The sequence below is a fragment of the Panthera onca genome, chromosome B2 (assembly GCF_046562875.1).
Source record: "Panthera onca isolate mPanOnc1 chromosome B2, mPanOnc1 haplotype 2, whole genome shotgun sequence".
NCBI classification, from domain to species: Eukaryota; Metazoa; Chordata; class Mammalia; order Carnivora; family Felidae; genus Panthera; species Panthera onca.
The window spans coordinates 13,814,228-13,833,659 of record NC_138343.1 but is presented as its reverse complement, the minus strand read 5'-3'; the positions used below and the strand labels follow the sequence as shown (position 1 = coordinate 13,833,659).

Genomic DNA, 19,432 nt, shown 5'->3' with positions numbered 1-19,432 from the left:
TCAGTCATAAATGTCTCCTGATCTGGTCCCCTTACTCTACCTCAAATTTTTTAGTAATATATGATATTTTAGAGTAATCACTGTGGCCATTTGGGGGAAATACAATCTTCCACTCTCTGCCTTATAATTGATTATGTACTTGCCTTTGCCCTCAACTTGACTGGTGCACACAGAAAACACACCCAACTTTTATCTCTGTAGCCCCTACGCCCAGTACATAACAAGTACTCAATAAACGTTTTTTTTTTTTTGTTTGTTTGTTTGTTTTTTTTTAAATTTTTTTTTTTTTCAACGTTTTTTATTTTTTATTTTTGGGACAGAGAGAGACAGAGCATGAACGGGGGAGGGGCAGAGAGAGAGGGAGACACAGAATCGGAAACAGGCTCCAGGCTCCGAGCCATCAGCCCAGAGCCCGACGCGGGGCTCGAACTCACGGACCGCGAGATCGTGACCTGGCTGAAGTCGGACGCTTAACCGACTGCGCCACCCAGGCGCCCCAATAAACGTTTTTTGACTAACTGGCTGACTGAATACTTGAGAGCCATACCACAACCTTTGTCCTCCTTATTAGGTATCCAAAGAAATAGGACCCTTTGTACCTTTTTGCTCTACCGGGACAGCGTCTGTCCGTCGGCATTCAGAATGGTCCAGCATTTGACATACCGTCGTAGACAGCCTCTAACAAAACTAGGCTCTCTTGAACCCGTGGTAATAGAATTGTTTATTTTTATTTTTTTTTATTTTATTTATTTATTTATTTATTTTTATTTATTTTTGAGACAGAGAGAGACAGAGCATGAACGGGGGAGGGTCACAGAGAGAGGGAGACACAGAATCTGAAACAGGCTCCGGGCTCTGAGCTGTCAGCACAGAGCCCGACGCGGGGCTCGAACTCACGGACCGTGAGATCATGACCTGAGCCGAAGTCGGACACTCAACCGACCGAGCCACCCAGGCGCCCCTATTTTTTTTTTAATTGTTTAAAATTTTTCTTTATATTTGAGAGAGCAAGAGTGAGAGACAGAGCTTGAGCAGGGGAAGGCAGAAACACAGAGGCAGAATCCGAAGCAGGTCCCAGGCTCCGAGCTGTCAGCACAGAGCCTGACTCGGGGCTCGATCTCAAGAAAAGGGAGATCGTGACCTGAGCGGAAGTCAGACGCTTAACTGACTGAATCCTCTACCCTTATACCAAGGAGGTTGGGAAAGCCCCCAAATCTGCATGTGGCGTGTGTGCAGGCCAGCTTCAGGGAGTTCGTGCCGTGAAACCTAAAGTTCTTATGAGGTTGTCTACAACAGGTCAGGAGGGCCTGTGGTGGCTTCGTGCCTGCCACATGTGTTCGTGACAGGATCAAGCGCGCTTTCCTTATTGAGGAGCAGAAAATCATTGTGCAAGTGTTGAAGGCACAAGCACCGAGTCTGAAAGCTACATAAAAAAATGAAGATTTTTGAGTAGCTAAAAAATAAAGAAGAAGAAGAAGAAATGAAAAGAAAAGAAAAGAAAAGAAAAGAAAAGAAAAGAAAAGAAAAGAAAAAAGATTTTTTGTAAATTCCTTGGACACATTGTGCCACGCTGGCTGCTTGTTCTACCAGCCCTTCCTTATTTTATTTTATTTGACTTTATTTGACTTCATTTTATTTTATTTTTAAAGAGGAAGAGAGAGGGAATCTTAAGCAGGCTCCATATTCAGCATGGAGCCCGACATGGGGCTCGATCCCACTACCAACCCTGGGATCATGACCTGAGCCGAAATCAAGAGTCAGACACTCAGCTGACTGAGCCACCCAGGCGCCCCTCTGGCAGCCCTTCTCCTTCTACTCCACCTGCTAAGGCACAAAAACCCAACTCTTGTCACCTCTTCTTTGTGGGATTACGTGGGATAACACAACTCCTCACGGGTTGGACGTGTGGAGACAGAGCGGGACCTGTGAGGCGATTCTCATCACCCCAAGTCTGCACTGCGTTCAGAGGGCTCACCTGCCGTCATGCATACAAACAGCTGGGCGTCCCTTATCCAGGCAGGTCAGTCCCGCCTTGTGAAACCAGTTAAGGGGAATCTCCCTAACACTATAATCTCCAGGGAGTTCCCAAAGAAAGGGAGTCATGCCTTTACCTGCCCCCATCTCAGAAAAGTTTAGAAACTACAAAGTTCTGCGCAGACCCCTGGGACGATGCCCGGATTTTCTCTAGCAGCGTTGGCGATTAGAAACAGCAAAAGCAAGGGGATGCTTCTCCCATCCTTTGGATTTCGAATTCCTTCTCCCATTCCTCCTGTGAGGACAGAGTCTTCCCAAAAGAACCAATACCTTCTTCCTCAAGCCCCAATGGTGTACGAATGGAAGGGCACCTAAGCAAGATTTACAGCCGGGTAGGAGGTCAGGGAAGATTCCCCACACCTCTTCCAACTGAGTGTCCGATGCTGAGATCCATTTGACAATTTTTTAAAAATCTAGTCTTATTCCCTAAGAAGAGATGAGGTTGAAAATGCAAATATTTCTTGGGAGAAACAACAAATTGGTGCTTGTTCCAGTAAATAATCCTTTTTTTGTGAGCAGATCTGGTTAAGGGGTAGGAGAGAAAACGGAGAAGAAACACAGGGGTAGGTCCTGAGGGCCGAAGATTGATTCTCTGCCTCCTTCCAGAAGAGGCTTCCAGGAAGGCTTCCTTCCTCTGCCAAGACCTTCTCCAATGATCATAGAGTTTTGAGTAGTTGTCAAAAAAAAAAAAAAACAAAAAACATTCTAGTTCCGCACCCCCTAGAGCCCTCTGGTGCCATTCTCCAAGCCCTTCAACTAACCTGGGTCATCTAGGAATATCTCAGCTGCTCTAAGTTCTCCACAGAAAAATGTTTTTAAATGCATAGCATACCAGGGCACCTGGGTGACTCAGTTGGTTAAGTGTCCAAGTCTTGGTTTCAGCTCGGGTCATAATCTTACGTTCGTGGGTTCGAGCCCCTCGTCAGGTTCCATGCTCTCGGTGCAGAGCCTGCTTGGGATTCTCCCTCTCTCCTCTCTTGCTGTCCCTCCCTGTGTGTTCTCTCTCTCTCTCTCTCTCAAAAATAAGTAAATAAGCTTAAAAAAAAAAAAGCTATTATAGTATAAAATAAAATAAAATAAAATAAAATAAAATAAAATAAAAGCCTAGCATACCTTATAAGGAGTAAGACTTTTCCTGGCCAAATTTCAAATGCTAAATGCAGCCTCGTTCACAAGAGCCCAAAGGTGGGGCCAACCCAAGTGAGTGTCAGCAGATGAACGGATACACAAAACGTGGTCTAAACGCACAAGGGATTATTATTCAGCCTTAAAAAGGAATGAACTTCCAGGACAGGATGCTAAATGAAATAAGCCAGACACAAAAGGCCAAATATTATACGATTCCACTTATGTGAGATTCCTAAAATATGCAAACTCCTAGAGACAGAAAACAGAACAGTGGTTATCAGGGGCAGGGGAGAGGGAGGAACCAGGGGCCACTGTTTGTGGGTATGGAGCATCTGTTTGGGAAGGTGAAAAAGTTTTGGAGAGGGACAGAGGTGATGGTTGCACAATAGTGAATGTATTAAATACTATAACCTAAATGTGGCTAAAGTGGTAAATTTTATGGTATGTATGTTCTACCACAACAACAACAACAACAACATCATTTTCTTAATTTGTTTTTCTAACGTTTTTATTCATTTTTGAGAAATGGAGAGAGACAGAGCATGAGTGGGGGAGGGGCAGAGAGAGAGAGACAGACTCTGAAGCAGGCTCCAGGCTCTGAGCTGTCAGCACACAAACTCAAGTTCTAGAACTCAGGCCAGAGTTCAACACCCTCCCCATCTGGGTCCAACCTTCCAACCTCTCTCTCAATACCCACCTCCCCCACCTGGCCTCTTCCCCATCCTCCAAACACCCCTTGTGCTCCCTCCCTGCTGGGTGTCCTGCCCACCCCACCGTCCAGCGCGAGCCCCCGCTCCTCCGTGGTCCCCCCTCGAGCCGTCCACAGTGACACGGTGCTTTCTGAACGGCATCCTTTGTCTACATCGTTCCCTTTATTGCTTGGTGATACAACAGATCTACTGGGGGTGGTAATTAGATTCTGAAGATTAAGGCTCTAAGGAACTTTAGGAGATTGTTTCAACTCCCTTAATTTGTAGTGAGGACCCCGACCCTGAGCGATTACTTGCCCAAGGTCCCAGCACTCATTAGCGACAGAGGAGGGAGTACAATCCACATCCCTTCTCTTCTCCATGGCCCTAGGTTGTCACTATTGTCCCCAACAGGGTTTCGAGCTCTGCCGGGCCAGGCAAGGGCCACACCCCCCGTCCGTCAGCTGTGTCCTCACCAACCCAGCGCGGTTTTTAGTAAGTCCACGCAAGACCATAAAGGTGTTTCTAGACGATGCCGCCGGGGCCTCAAATTTCTCTTAGTTTCTTAAGGACCAATGTTTCTCCCTCTTCCACTTCCGAATCTCTTCCTTGCGAGTTTTCTAAGAGGGAATTAGGCAAACCAAAACAAAAGCAGTTGGATAATAGTTTTGCAGAACCTCAGCCAATTTTTGCAACCCCAGAAACATGTTCCGTTTACTGCTTGGCCCTCGATGTGGACCCAGCGTAAACGGAACCAGACGCACTAGCCCTAATTTTGTCTCAACTCTGCAGACAGATAGTAACCTGGGTCGGTGCAGTTCATCTATTTCCCGGACCATGAATTCACTGGCGGTGCTGTCTCGGCTGCGTGGGCATTCTTTCAGTTCCAAGGCACCCAGGCTGCTTCCTCCTCCGCAGAGCTCTTAAAAAGAAAAAAGAAAACACAGCTTCGTCTCACCCTCTGCAGAGACAGAACCCCTCCCGGAGAGCCAGGCAGCATCCACTGGGAGGGGTGACTCTGCTGACGTCGCCTTACCTGGGGCAGAGCACGGCTCCCCTCCGGCAGATCAGCGCATCTCTCTGGGAAGCCATTCGTCCCTCCAGCCTAATGGGTTCCATCAGGAGCAGGATGTGGCTTTGGCCAGCACAAACCCTACACCCCCGGAGGTGACGGCCGCCGGTGATGGGGGCCTCCTGCCGGCCCATCCGCACCGGGGTTTGCTGGTGAGGACGACAGGAAGGAAAACTGGGGAAAGTTCGGAAAGCCGAGTGACTTTTGAGAGGTCCGATGGGGGAGGAAGGCCCAGATCCGTAATCACAGGAGCCTCGTGCAAAATCTAATTACAACTTGGGCGGAAACGGAGGCCAGAAACAAGTGTCATTCATCAACTGAAAACACCAACTAAGGTAAACACTGCCACAAACTCAGGGAAAAAAAAAAAAAAAGGTGGGGAGGAAGGAAAGAGGGGTGATCACTCTGGATATCAAGCAAATCAAATTACCCTGAAGGCCCGGCCAGACACATGCATTAATCATCGGTTATCCCAGCTGCACACCTGTACGGGGAGGAGAAGCTGACGTGCTCCAAATGGCTCGGGCAGACGAGTGGGCTTCCCCCGGGGCTGGACGGGAGGGACAGGGGCGCAGGCCCAGGGGGGCCCAGCCCAGAAGTGGCCACGTGGCAACCCCCAGCTCTCCCCGGGGGGCCAGTTGGAAGGAAGAGGAGAATTCGAGGCAGGTGGGGGGGTGCAATCCCCAGGTCTCCAGCCAAGTGACTTTCTTCTGGAGCCCGCGTAGCTGCTGAGCCGCCACTTTAGGCAGCTTTCCCTGGAAGAGCGCAGGCTTTGGGGGGAAGCGAAGGCAAGTCCAAGGACTAGTGGGCCAGAAGCCTCCAAACCCTCCGTGTGGCTGGTTTTCTTCTCTCGTGCAGTTGAGAGTGCAGGGGCATGGCGAGAGAGATGGGGAGGGGTGTGGGGTGGAGACAAAGCAGGCCCCTGACTGTGTTTCCCAGGGTTGGGGGTGGGGGGCCCTCAGGCTCTGCAGCCCACGAGTTCCCCACCCCGGGCTAGTCACGAGCACCAGAGGGGGCTGAAAAGCAGCTCAGCCATCGGGGCTGGGAGCTGTTTGCCCTTGATGAGAAATTTCAAGTGGGAGCCTATGTGTGTGGGCTCAAGTGGGAGCCTCAAGTGTGCCTATGTGGATGAGAGAGGGCATTTAGAGGGAACAAATGATTTATTAGCGGGGCCTCCACAAAGTCTCCTTCGGAAAGGGAGGGAGCGTCCTCCCACCGCCCCCCTTATCATTAAAACATTACAGGGGTGGAATCCATTTGGCCTCCTAAGCCGGCCTGTGAGGGAGTCACAGCTGATCAGGCAGCCAGCTGAGCTCCCCCAGCCTTTCTCTGAGTGCAACAATATGTATAAACTGGCAAAATGGACCGCGGACCACTTTGATGTTGAACAAAGAGGAAAAACTCCAAAACAGCGTAAAAAAACGTATTCCTGTTTAACTCTTCTGTGTCCTTTCTGCAGCGCAAATTAAAGACTCGAGGCAGCTGGACAGTGCCTCAGGGAGAGCTAAATAATGAAGGATCGCCATCACAGGCTCTTAGGCCCAGGTATTCCCTACCAAGAGAGAACGGCAAGTCTGGGCCTCTGAATTATTTGCTCTGATTATATAAGGGACGGTCTTGTGAGCGGTTGCTGGGGCCTGAAGCTGTAGGATGGGACCCACGATCGCCCTCTCATTTAACCCTTGCAACACCTCCGTGAGATCCAAACTGTTTCCCCCTTCGGAAGATGGAGGAACAGAGTGGTGAAGGGACACTCCTAGCACATCCCGGCCTATCCAGGCTTCCGAACTCAGGACTCAAAAGTTCCCAACCTGTCCAGGGAACGCAAAGCTCAGGTTGTTTCTCATTTTCACGAGTGAATTCCCTCTTCTCTGGAATGAGATGTTCCACATAAGTAAACTTCTCATAGCTAAAACTTATCTCTTTAAAGCCAAATCCTTTTACATTTTTAATTAATTTGGAATCGAATTTTTCTCAAATATATTGTACGCTTCCATGGCTTACAAAAGAGAAAATTCTGAGGAAATGTCCTTCCTTGGGACGGGCAAGAATTCCAGCCTACAGGTTCTCAGAGATACCCAGGAAGGGGCAGGCGATGTGAGCCAAGTTGGCAACTTCCTGCCGACATGGGGAAGAGGGACCCACTCCAGGGACTGCAAGCCAGAGGTGGGGCAGAGGGTTGAGAAAGATTTTCTTCTTCTTCTTTTTTTTTTTTTAATGTTTTTATTTATTTTTGAGACAGAGACAGCGCATGAGCAGGGGAGGGGCAGAGAGAGAGGGACACACAGAATCAGAAGCAGGCTCCAGGCTCTGAGCTGTCAGCACAGAGCCCGACGCGGGGCTCGAACTCATGAGCTGTAAGATCATGACCTGAGCCGAAGTCGGTCGCTTCACCGACTGAGCCACCCAGGCGCCCCGAGAAAGATTTTCAACCACCATTTGGAAATGGAGCGAGAAAAACAGTCGTGGATCAAACAGTAAGAAGCTTGTGAGATTCTGGCACCATTTCCTCCTTGGTAATAACTGGTAAAAAAAACAAACAAAAACAACAACAACAAAATTAAAAAAAAAACAACTACCTCTAAAACAAAACAAAATACATTTTTGAAAAATAAAAATGTGTGTGAACCAAAATGTTAACAGTGGTGATGCGCGGGTGATGTTACTAACCTTCTTCTCCTTCCTTCTCACACCGGGGCTCCGCTTTAACTCAGACCAGAGAGGTCAACTCTCAAGCTATGAAGACAAGACATCATCTGGCCTCCTGAGCCACGTCACGTTTTGCAATAAAATGTAAGGAACGTCCGCATTATTGTGTTGCATCCGAATTGTGTGTCCATACGCCCGAAAAATGGGGAGACTTCGGTGTCAGAAAGGACTGACTTGGAATCCTAGCCTTTCCACATACTTAGCAGTCACTTGGGGCACTTTATCTCTCAGCCTCGGTTTCTCTAACATAGGACTACCAATAGCTACTTCACAAGGCTTTGGTGAGACTCCATAATTCTCCCTTGCCATTTATGGAATGAACACAATGAGCAGATACATTCATGGGAGCAACCTGTTTTGCCTATGTTTACAAATACGACACTCCCAGGGGCGCCTGGGTGGCTCAGTCGGTTAAGTGTCCGACTTTGGTTCAGGTCACGATCTCACAGTCCATGGGTTCAAGCCCCGCGTCGGGCTCTGTGCTGATGGCTCAGAGCCTGGAGCCTGCTTCCGATTCTGTGTTTCCTGCTCTCTCTGCCCCTCCCCCTCTCACACTCAGTCTCTCTCTTTCTGTCAAGAATAAGCAAACATTAAAACGCACACACACAAATTCGACAGTTCCACCCTCCACACTGTCAAGTTAGACCTTATTGAATCATTAGTTGTTAAGCCACAAAATTTATGGTGACTTAGGCCTCTTCTGGACACTTCTTCACAGACTATGACGATTACCAAAGTGCCAAAAGAAATTCGCCATAAGATCGGTGGCACAGCACGAGACCATATTAGAATAAAGCTGCCATGAAGAGAATGATGTGGGTTGCACGTCCAATTAAATAATGCACTTAGTTCTCTCACATGCCTTATCACTCAGTTAATACAATAGCCTCATAGGTGGGTATTATTATCCCCATTTGACAGAAAGTTTCCACCACTTCCCATGGTCACAGAACTAACAGGTGCCATAGCTGGGATTCATACCCGGATCTCCCGGACTCCAGTGTCCCTTCTTTATCCATTGTTTCATGTTGTCACGTCTTTTCATAAATGACTTAGATACTGGATTTGTGTTCATAGTAACCCAGCACATTATTTAAAGCTGGACAATTCCAAGGAAGTTTTTCAACGGTTTATGATCCATGGGTGAGCAATTCTGAATATTACTAGTAAAATGCAATTTCTCCCTCCATCTGTCTTCTTTCTGCTTCTCTTTCTTTCCCACTCCCCTCCCCCACTTGATAGTATTCCCATCGATATAAAGATAGGATTGTAAATCCAGGATGTGAGTTCAAACTTTTTTTTTTTTTTTTTTTCTATTCACTGCATGAAGGAGAAAGAGAGGGAGATTACAAAGATATATCCTTTAACCTCAGGAGTTTATCCTTGGCTTTTGTACAGAAAACCATTTACCCTAAGGCTAAGATAGTATGTGCAATGTCTCTGCTGGTACTTTTTTTTTTTTTTTTGGAAGATTTAAAAAAAAAATTTTAAGTAACCTTTCTTTCTTTCCTTTTTTAATGTTTGCGTTAAAGCAATTTGCATTTTAATTTATTTTAATTCATTTATTTATTTAGATAGAAAGAGAGCACAAATGGGGGAGAGGAAAAGAGAGAGGGAGAGAGAATCCCAAGCAGATACTGCACCGTCAGCAAAGAGCCTGACGTGGGGCTCGATCTCACAAACCGTGAAATCATGTCTGGAGCAGAAATCAAGTCAGGTGCTTAACTGACTGAGCCACCCAGGCACCCCTTGAAGTAATCTTTCCACCCCAAATGGGACTTGAACCTACAACCCCAAGATTAAGAGTCGCCAGCCAGGCACCCCTCTGCTGCTACATTAGGCAGCGTTTCCAACCAGTGTGCCAAAAGCACTACCCCAAAAGTGAGGGTAGAGAAGCCTCTGACCTCAGGGAAGCCAGGGAGAGCCAGGGTGGCCAGAGTCCCGGGGTCTGTCACCTCCAGCCAAGAGCAGCCCTTACCAACGTCATCACTTCCAATGTGTCCTTCCACGTGAGAAGCTAAGGAAGCTCTTCTTGTCTCAAGTGGTGGGAGGGGGCAAATGTCGGGCAGGAAAATCATTTACTAGAAGTATCACTTGAAACACTTCCCCAAAACACTCCAGGTGTCCAAAGACGTCAATGACACTTGATCCTCTTCTGGGAAAAATATGGAAGAGAGAGTCCGAAATCTAGACTGGAAATTGTCACTAAACTCTCAGCATGTCCCTTCCCCTCTCTGACTTGGAACTGACCCTCTCCACAGTCCTCCACTGTCCTGGTTCCTGTTGGAAAAACTCACTCCATTGCAAAGGGGCAGCTCAATGGAAAACACCACGATAGCATTCGTTGGCCCCACGGAGAGGCAGCTGTTTTCGTGTTGACGTAACTTCGTGGAAATCCAGCCATCTTTTTTTTTCTTTTTAATGTTTACTTATTTTTGAGAGCGAGAGAGAGACACACACAGACAGACAGAGCGTGAGCAGGGGAGGGGCAGAGGGAGAGAGGGAGACACAGAATCGGAAGCAGGCTCCAGGCTTTGAGCCGTCAGCCCAGAGCCCGACGCGGGGCTCGAACTCACGAACCGTGAGATCGTGACCTGAGCTGAAGTCAGACACCTAACTGACAGTGCCACCCAGGCGCCCCCAAATCCAGCCATCTTGAGGGAACCACAGCGTGACAGAAGGTGCCACGGTAGCAGCTAGTGTAGACGTGGCCTAAGTCTCAGCCTGCCCCACAAATATTTCGCTCTCCAACACCCACCCACCAGGCACGCTGCTGTCTGACATGGCTCTTGCTAACGCTGGAAGCTGTCGCATCTTATCTTCCCGCCGCACGGAGCCTCGGGGCCTCTCCAGGGAGAGGCCACAGCAGCGGGGAATACACACAAGATTTGACTTGCTGTTTTCTCTCCAGACCATAAACATCTATTATTTGAACAACCCTTTCTACCACGAGCAGCTTATCTAACTCTCTGGGCCTCAGTTTCTTCTTGGGAAAAATAGAAATCTCAGCATCCACCTCAAGGGGCCTCCGTGGTAATTAAACAAGAAAACCTGTTAAAGCGGGCGCCTCGAACAAAGGGTCAGTCCTTCCCTTTCTGGCTTCGGCCATGACCTTCCCCGTAGATGATACGGAGTTAGGAGTCCCAAGACGTGGAGGAACCGACACTGGGGAAGACAAGCAGGCGAAGAGTCCCAGGTCAGGGGCCAGGGCCCAGGTCACAAGCTTTCCTCAGCGTGGGTCTGTGAGTGGAGGGGACCCAGTTCCAGAAGAGAGAAGTCAAACTAAGCTAAACACTAAATGACCCAACCTCCAGCTCTTGGGCAACGGAGGAATCCTGAATGCTAATCGAACAGTCTTGACATGTATATTTCTTTACTTCCACAAATTAAAATGAGATTGACAGCATTGTGTGAATATGCGAGTTAGAACCCTACGTGCCCGTGCATAATTCACTGCGAGATAGGTCTGGGTTCCTCTGGCTCCGGTAAAGACAACAAAGCGAATTAGAGATTCAGAAGTGAATTTGGGTGGCCGATATAGAGTACCCATTCAAAAACTGCAAAATAGAGGCGCCTGGGGGGCTTAGTCAGTGGAGTGTCCAACTCTTGATATTTTGGCTCAGATCATGAACCCAGGGTTGCAGGATCGAGCCCCACGTCAGGCTCCGTGCTGAATGTGGAGCATGCTTGGGATTCCTGCTTGGGAGTCTCTCTTTCTCTCTCCCTCTGGCCCTCCCCTGCTCTCTCTCTCTCTCTCTCTCTCTCTCTCTCTTAAATAAATAAATAAATAAAACCTTTAACAAATAAATAAAATAAAAACTACAAAATGGGCTGCCATTAGCTATTTTTAGCTCTGGATGTGTGTGGCTTGAACCTTCCTAAACACTAAACCCAATGTTTAACTTTTTGAAATTTTTTCTGACTTGGGGTGCTTGGGTGGCTCGGTCAGTTAAGCATCCGACTTCAGCTCAGGGCATGATCTTGGAGTCCGTGGGTTCGAGCTCCGCGTTGGGCCCTGTCCTGACAGCTCAGAGCATGGGACCTGCTTCAGATTCTGTGTCTCCCTCTCTCGGCCCCTCCCTCTCTCACACTGTGTCTCTCTCTGTCTCTTAAAAATGAATACAAAGGTTTAAAAACTTTTTTAAAAAAAGAAAATTTTCTGGCTTTTAAAAATTGAAGTACTATTTACCTTCAATAAAACATACAGGTCTTAAGGGTATAGTCAATGAGTTTTGACAAATGTATATACGCCAATAACCCAAGCAAATCCTCTAATGGCCCTTCCTTATCAATCTCCCTCTCTGCCCAGAGGCAACCATTATTCTGATATCAATCTCCTTAAATTAGTTTTGTCTGCTCTTGAACTTCATGTAAACGGGATCAAGTGTGTATTCTTTTGTATGTGGCTTCTTTCATGCAAAATAGTGCTTTTAGGATTGATCTAGTTGTTTGATTCCTTGTTATTTGCTGAATTGTATTCCAGTGTGTGGACATACACATTCCATTTATCCATTCACCTGTTGATGGGCATTTGGTTGTTTCCCATTTTTTGCTGTTAGCAATAGAGTGGCCATGAACATTCTTGTAAATTTACGCTTTTCTTTCTTGTCATTTTTTATTTTAGAGAGAGAGAGAACACAGCGGGGGAGAGGGACAGAGGGAGAGAGAGAGAGAGAGAGAGAGAGAGAGAGAGAGAAAGAGAAAATTAATCAGTCTCCACGTTAGCATGGAGCCCAACACAAGGCTCAATCCTACAAACCTGGGATCATGACCTGAGCTGAAATCAAGAGTTGGAGGCTCAACTGACTGAGCCAGCCAAGCTCTAGCCTATTTCCTTTAGTAAATACCTAAGAAAGGAGAGAAGAATTACTGGAGAGTTATATATCTCTCTCCAGCAATTATATATAAGTACACACACACACACACACACACACACACACAGCCAAGAGTTTTCCAAGCCAGTTGTACCATTTTGTATCTCCATCAACAAGGTATGAGACTATGAAAGTTCCAACTGTTCCACATACTCTCCGGCATTTGGCATTGTTGCTTTTTTAATTGTCCCTATTCTAGTGGGTGTGCAGTGGCACCACGCTGGTTTTAATTTGCACTTCCCTGGCGGCTAACAACGTCGAGCCTATTTTCATGTACTTATTTGCCATTGCTGTCTCTTTCTTTGTAAAGTGACTGTCACTCATCTTTCATATTTAGTCCTGAGTCTCATTGGCCAGCCCTCATCCCCGGCTACCTCCAAGGCCCCATTGGACCCAGTGAGGGGCATCGGGGGTCTTTTGCAACATCCTAAAGAAAACCAAGAGCTATTACTAAGAGTCAGGTGAATGCACGTGGATGGCCCAAAATAATAAATGCCCACCACGCTCTCCTTCTCCTCCAAGCCTCCATGCTGCCCCATTTTTATCCATCAAGACCCCATCCATCTTTCAAGGCCCAACTTAAAGGCTATATCTTCCAAGGAACTTTCCTGACTTTACTCTTGCCTTTCTCCTCCACCACCACCACTGTAGACATTTGTTTTCTTCCCTCATGTAGCAATTCTCTTACTCCATAATTTGTTAATTAGGATTTGTAAACCTGGGTCTCATATGCCCTACCACATGACACATTAAAAAAATTTTTTTATTAAATTTATTTATTTTGAGAGAGAGAGAGAGAGCGCACACGTGTGCACAGGCACAAGCAGGGGAGGGGCGGAGAGAAGGAGAGACAGAATCCCAGGCAGGCTCCACACCATCAGCACGGAGCCCAACTCGGGGTTTGAACTCACCAACCGTGAGATCGTGACCAGGGCCAAGATCAAGAGTCGGACACTTAACCGACTGCACCACCTGGGTGCCCCCTACATAATACATTTCTAAAGATCAGAGTCAGTCCTGCAGCAACTTGGCACAGTATCCTATGCACAGCAAAAGACACATACATTCATGCAGTCACTCAACTCCTATCGTGGAGTGTCATTTATACACCAAGTCCCATGCTAGAGACGGCATACAGCTATGAACTAGATAGACACATCCCTCGTGAAGCGTGCAATTTCATGTGCTATGTAGACAAGAAAACAGCCCATGCGTACTCTGGCAGCGGGGGCAGAGAGATAATACAAAAGCCTCAACGTGTGAGACTCGACAGACGAACAGCCGTGTGAAGAAGAGTTCGTGGAATTGTATTAAATGTGAGTGATTTAAATTAGAAACCACTAAATACACACAAGGAACGCCGAACATCACCTGCCAAGCCAAAAGGAACAGGTTAAAGATCTCTCGCCCATTTGAGGGATGCACATGGCGGGTTTTGCCATCTGCCTCTGCCTTTCACACCGCCTTGGAGTTTGTCTCAAAGTGGGGAGGGGGCCGTTTAGGAAGGTGAGGAGGAAGGAAGCGCCCGCAGCAGGAGCGTGCACCGGTTGTCAACGTGAGGCTCCTCCCGGCGCGGCCGTGGGAGCATTTTGCTGGGAAGCAAGACCGGGGGACTAGAGAAGATGAGGGAGAGGGGGAGGGAAGGAGTTGAAAAAGAGGTTACAAATTGTAAAGAGAAATAACGGCGTTTATTTCTGAATGACAACTCTTTATCTTCCCACCCCAGGCCTATTTGTTGACAAGCCATTCTGTCAGAATTTGTTGGTCAAGGAGAGGGAGGCCCTGTGTTCAGGAGGTGCATTAGACCTTGATCTTGTCTCTGTTGGAATTCAGGAAGGTTCCCCGCAAGCACTCAGCCTCCTAATGGACAAGAAGCACCTCCGGGGACGGGAATTTGACAAGGCTCGTCAAAGCTGTCAGACGACAGCAGAATCCTTTTCACTCCCCTGTTCCTACCATGGGAGGGGAACGACTCTGTGGGTTATGCCGAGCCTTCGAGGACAAGAGCTAAAACCACGGCGGAAAGCCGCTCAGACATTAGCGGGGCCGACGCATAAATCCATCATATAAAAAAAATATCTGGATGAATAAAACAGAACATGCCAAGCACGCAGTGTATCTCGGGGCTGTGGGAAGAGCCTATGGGGTAACTCAGAGTGAAGGACTCTCTCTCTCTCTCTCTCTCAGATTCCCTATCGCCAGGCAGCAATGAATTAAAATTGCCTGAGAAATCAAGCAGGTGGTAATGGCCTCCCCGGCAGATAAAAGTTATTGGAGGATGGACTTCTCCCCGAGGCTGTCACGTTACCTTCCTCAGCTCCATGGTGGGTCAAAATCAGCTGCACGGTAGGGACTGTTACACCCTAACAAAAAAGAAAAAGGTACCCTTTGCCTGCGGAAGTGTTTCAGAGAAGCCCTGGGCTGGGGGAGGCCAGGGCAAGGTCAAGGACTCTCCTGGATCCAGGGCCCTCGTGAGGAAGGCCTTGCCTTGTGTCTTGAACTTCCCCTGGGAGGGGACGGGACCAGGAAGCCAGAGCATGATTTTTCTAGGCCTCTCTTCCGACGCCTGTTTAGTACCAAACCAAGATAGAGTGGGAGACGGAGGGGAGGAGGTAGAGGAAAAGTTGAGATGTCACATGGTCGGCAGGATGGATCCTTGAGGATGTGACAAAGGTGGGAAGGTCAGCATAGATCTCAAGCTAAGAAGAAATGTCTTCCTATTTTCTCCTTTATACGACTCCCAGCCCCTCTCACGACAACTCACACACACCCCGATCCTAACTAATCTGTCCCGAAGATAAGCATGCATTCGGTAAACCCTAAGGCCTGTCTCGCATGGATTCTGGTTTCCAGAGTGAGGTTTTCCCGGCCGAGCCATGACAGAGGCTTGCTTATCGAAAGAAACGTGGAATCCCTCTTAGAGACAATGGCTTCCATTCTGGACATCATTTCAGAGACTTCTGCGCAGACAGGAGACTAGCGAGCGCTTTGAGACGCTCAGGAGTAAGGGGGGAAGAGGGGAGATCCGGTTCACACCGGCGTCCGTTCTCTTGCACGTGCACGAACACACGGCCCGCCCCAGAAACTGCACCACATGACGCAGATGCATTTCGGCTTCTAATTACTTCACTGTCTAATTCATGCTAACACAGCAATTAGTGATAAAGCTCCAAACACTCATACACATTAGCCTGACGACATTTAATTATGACATTAGATGTATTGCACTTCATGAGATATGTAGCTTAGCAAGTAATAAGAAATCTACATGTATGGCCCATCTAAACGACATCGCAATAAAAGGAAAGGAAAGCCATGAAACCCTCCCTTGGTCATTAAAAGAAAATGTGGTAACGGGTGCGTTTTTATGTGAAATATGCCATTTCCAGATGCTGACTGCGAATCCAGTCTCCCCAGCTCGGAAGACACGGTTACGTCTCTGTTTTCAAAAAGAGAGAAGAGAAGGGAAAAATGGGTCAGTCGTACTTGATTACTGCTGGATTACTGCTGGATGCTTCTGTGTCTCCATTCTCGTTTTTTAGGACCTTAGACGTCAGCGGAAGATATAGGGGGAAACGTGACTTTTTTTTTTTTTTTTTTTTTACTGGGACGGTCCACGAGACGTGATGTGCCATTTGCTTTTGGTTTACATGGGGCCTGTTCCCTGAAACATGATTAATAGCTCAGCAGCACTGCCAAAAAGCACATAAATCTGGCCATCCACGATGTAATTGACACACCGCTTGTCTGACAGATACCTACAGCACTCGCTTATCTCCCTCTAATCCCTCGGTGGGCATTCGAAACAGCTGATTATGCAATGCACAGTTGCTGAGACCACAGTTTGGGGTCTGTTCCTTATAGCACCCAATTAGCTGCCGTATAAAGCCCTACTCCCCTTGATCAACCTTGACCAGGCGTGAAGTACCAGCTGAACAAACACAGGCTACCACGGAAATGCCGCCGGAGCCTCCGGACCTTCCCGGAGGGGGCCGTGGGGGGGGCGGGAACCTCCACCTCCAAATCCTGAATCAAGTTGCCCTTTGCTTTACCTGACCCAACACCCCTGCTTCAGTTGGTCACGTTCAGGGCAGAGCAAGCTGCCCCCCGAGCCCCGAACGGCATCCGCTAAGCATTATTACCTTAACCCTTCTCCCTTCTCACCTCATCCTGTCTTCAGATGGGAAGCCAGCAGCTCTGCGTTGCTTTGCTGTGTGGACCTGAACACTCCAGCCCTCTCTCTGCCCCTCAGATTTCTCCCTCTGTCTGAAAAATGTTTCTAAAGAAACAGACAAAAACAAACCAAACCCCAATACTGACTTAGCATAGCAGCAACTCTGAAGATTAAAGATTACATAATGAACAAGTTGTAAAGCCCTTTGAAAGCATAAAATGCTGTAGGAGTAATTATTATCATTGTTATTAATCACCTCGGTTCATCACATATAGTAAACATGAGATAATAAAGAGGGGACTCTTAAACGCAGTATCAGCAACAAGACCCATTTATTACAACGCTGTTTGCTTGGATTCCATTACAGTTATAAAATTTTACGCTCATCTAGCACTTTTCATCTGAGAATGTCAAAGTGCTGTACAAGCACAGGCTCTAATTACACTAATCCCCCAACACGACTAGGAGAGCAGCAGAGAAAGGCCACATCCAGTCACGTAACATCTAAGCAGGACCCAGTGCAGGTCTGGGGAGGTGTCCCTTTGAGGGCTGCATCTAGAAACTTCTAAAATCTCAGGACACCTGGGTGGCTCAGTTGGTTAAGCATCCGGCTTTGGCTCAGGTCATGACCTCATAGTCCGTGGGTTTGAGCCCCGCATCGGGCTCTGTGCCGGCAGCTCGGAGCCCAGAGCCTGCTTCCGATTCTGTGTCTCCCTCGCTCTCTGCCCCTCCCCCGCTCATGCTCTGTCCCTGTCTTTCTCTCTCAGAAATGAACATTTTAAAAAAATTTTTTAGGGGCGCCTGGGTGGCGCAGTCGGTTAAGCCTCCGACTTCAGCCAGGTCACGATCTCGCGGTCCATGAGTTCGAGCCCCGCGTCAGGCTCTGGGCCGATGGCTCGGAGCCTGGAGCCTGTTTCCGATTCTGTGTCTCCCTCTCTCTCTGCCCCTCCCCCGTTCATGCTCTGTCTCTCTCTGTCCCAAAAATAAATTAAAAAAAAAAAAACGTTGAAAAAAAAAAAATTAAAAAAAAAAAAAAATTTTTTAGGGGCACCTGGGTGGCTCGGTCGGTTGAGCGTCCAACTTCAGTTCAGGTCATGATCTCGCGGTTCATGGACTCGAGCCCTGAGTCCGGCTCTGTGCTGACAGCTCAGAGCCTGGAACCTGCTTCGGATTCTGTGTCTCCCTCTCTCTCTCTGCCCCTCCCGTGTTCACGCTCTCTCTCTGTTCTGTCTCTGTCTGTCTCAAAAATAAATAAACATTGGGGCACCTGGGTGGTTCAGTCAGTTAGGCATCCGACTTCGACTCAGGTCATGATCTCCTGGTTTGTGAGTTCCAGCCCCACGTTGGGCTCTGTGCTGACAGCTCAGAGCCTGGATCCTGCTTTGGATTCTCTGTCTCCTTCTCTCTCTGCCCCTCCCCCGCTTGTGCTCTGTCTCTCTCTGTCTCTGAAAAATAAATAAATGTAAAAAGAAAAAAATTTTTAAATAAACATTAAAAATTTAAAAAAAAATTTTTTTAACTCTAAAATCTGGAAAAGTTCCTAGATGGGGTCATTTTCTAAAGCACAGATAATATCAGATAGATACATGTACAAACGTTTGAATATTTTTCTTCCCCATGGAGATTATATAGCAAATGTCTTGCAACTAATTCCCGTGCCTCCATCCCACCACGTGGCCCATGATTTGTATGTTTGCCATCAGAGTCTGAAAGAAGATCTTCTGTGTCTTACTGTTTGTAACGTTGCCAGCCTGGAAGTTTTCATGCAGTGACAATTACTAATGATAGCGAACAAGCGTATGCGTTGAGAAATACAATGAAAACAATGTATGTTTTCAACATCTTGTCACTTTGCCAGTGTAATACTCATGGGTTGGGGTGCGCCTTGGGTAATTCTTATACAATATTTACAATATTTCTAATACTTTGTTGTAGGTGTTTATTTTTTTATTTTTAAGTTTTTTTAATGTTTTAGTTATTTTTGAGAGAGACAGACAGTGCGTGAGCAGGGGAGGGGCAGAGAGAGAAGGGAACACAGAATCTGAAGCAGGCTCCGGGCTCTGAGAGGTCAGCACAGAGCCCGACGCGGGGCTCGAACTCACGGACTGCGAGCTCCTGACCTGAGCAGAAGTCAAAGCTTAATCGACTGAGCCACCCAGGCACCCCTTTGTTGTAGGTTTTGGTTTAAGTAAATTGATAGTTTCAGCTGTAGTAATAATTCTTTCCTCCCACTAATAAGAGCAGAACAAATTGCTTACGCTCCTGGGACTTTGCATCCTTCCAGTTTAAAAAACATGTGGCTGTCTCCGAAGTAAGGTACCTGCAGCCCAGAATGTATGTAAGATGATCCACTGGGGCCAGCAATGAAATAGTAAAAGTTCTATTTTATTTCCTTTATCCTATTTCACTTGGTAAAAATCACTAAGTTATTTCTACTAATACATTATACAATGTGAGAGAATGCATAAAAATACATAAATTGAGGGTGCACCCCCTTTTTTTCACTAGTGCTGCATAGACAAAAAATACTTGAAGAGTTCAAAAAACCAGTGAGAGGGGCGTCTGGGTGGCTCAGTCGGTTGAGCGTCCGACTTCAGCTCAGGTCATGATCTCACAGTTGCTGGGTTCAAGCCCTGTGTCGGGCTCTGTGCTGACAGCTCAGAGCCTGGAGCCTGCTTCAGATTCTGGGTCTCCCTCTCTCTCTGACCCTCCCCTGTCACACTCTGTCTCTATCTCTTGAAAATAAATAAAT

At 47.4% G+C, this 19,432-nt stretch overlaps 1 long non-coding RNA gene and 1 pseudogene across 1 annotated transcript; one reads left to right on the top strand and one right to left on the bottom strand.

Moving 5' to 3' along the window:
* The first annotated feature begins 642 nt into the window (after nucleotides 1-642).
* LOC132666573 (large ribosomal subunit protein eL34 pseudogene) lies at nucleotides 643-1,431 on the top strand (annotated as a pseudogene).
* A 2,285-nt stretch (nucleotides 1,432-3,716) lies between these two features.
* On the bottom strand, nucleotides 3,717-5,263 carry LOC132666397 (uncharacterized). Its single transcript, XR_009604646.3, has 3 exons — nucleotides 4,888-5,263; nucleotides 4,656-4,773; nucleotides 3,717-4,471 (listed from the first exon to the last, which is right to left on the bottom strand). It is a non-coding gene; the product is annotated as an uncharacterized LOC132666397 (long non-coding RNA).
* Between the last annotated feature and the right edge of the window lie 14,169 nt (nucleotides 5,264-19,432).